Source organism: Pteropus medius, unplaced genomic scaffold (assembly GCF_902729225.1).
Source record: "Pteropus medius unplaced genomic scaffold, Ma_sr-lr_union100, whole genome shotgun sequence".
In the NCBI taxonomy this organism is placed as follows: Eukaryota; Metazoa; Chordata; class Mammalia; order Chiroptera; family Pteropodidae; genus Pteropus; species Pteropus medius.
This window is the reverse complement of record NW_024355205.1, coordinates 32,472,406-32,473,418: the sequence shown is the minus strand read 5'-3', so window position 1 is coordinate 32,473,418 and position 1,013 is coordinate 32,472,406.

The window sequence follows — 1,013 nt, the reverse complement described above, 5'->3', positions numbered from 1 at the left end:
CTCACAGAATGGTTGCTTTTCATCAAAAATTAATCCCATAGCAATGAACATTGCTATAATGTTTAGGGTCTGCCTAATGGAGGAGGCAGGTCCTACACAGATTAACAAGTTGTACATCGGATGGCATTTTAATGTCCTAAGGTCGCTGTAACGAAGCACCACAAACTGGATAGCTTAAAACAACAGAAATTTATTGTCTCACAGTTCTGGAAGCCAGAGTTCAAGATCAAGGTGTTGGCCAGCTTGGCTCCATTTGGAGGCTCCGAGGGAAGGTCCGTTTCAGGCCTCCCTCCTTCTCTGCTTCCAGTGCTTGAGCCAATCCTTGGTGTTCTTTGGCTTGTAGACACATCACTCCAATCTGTGCTTCCTTGGTGAAGGCATTCTTCCCATGCATGTCTTTGTCCAAATTTCTTTGTGCTCAAAAAAATATTAGTCAATGCATTAGAGCCCACACTAACCCAATAGGACCTCGTCTTAACTCAATGACATCTACAAAGATGCTATTTCTTAACAGGGTCACGTTCACAGGTATTGGAGACTGGAACTTGAACATAGCTTTTAGGGAACACAATTCAACCCACAGCAAATAGAGATTTGGCTATGAAAGGTAAAAGACGGGGGCGTCCCAGGGATAGGGTGCCAGGATACCAGAGAGTGGCTCCCTGTGAAGAGACTTGAAGCGTGTGGAGTGACCATTTAAGGCAAAGAGAATGAGAAGTGCAAACGCCCCAAGGCAGGAACTTGCTTGGCACATTTGAGATTGACCAAGAAGGCCAGTGTGGCCGAAGTAAAGGGAGATGATATCATGGAAGAAGCAGAGCCAGGTCACATAGAGCTGCCATGGTGGCATTTGGCTTTTCTTCTGAGTGAGAGATTTTTGAACAGAAGAGTGACGTGAGCTCTCCTACTGGCCAGTTGCCTGTCTACAGGGCATCTTGGTGCAAGTTAAAAAGGGCGCCCTACTTTCAAATGGATGCAGCCTTCAAGCAAAGAACACAGCTCGATGAGTGGAA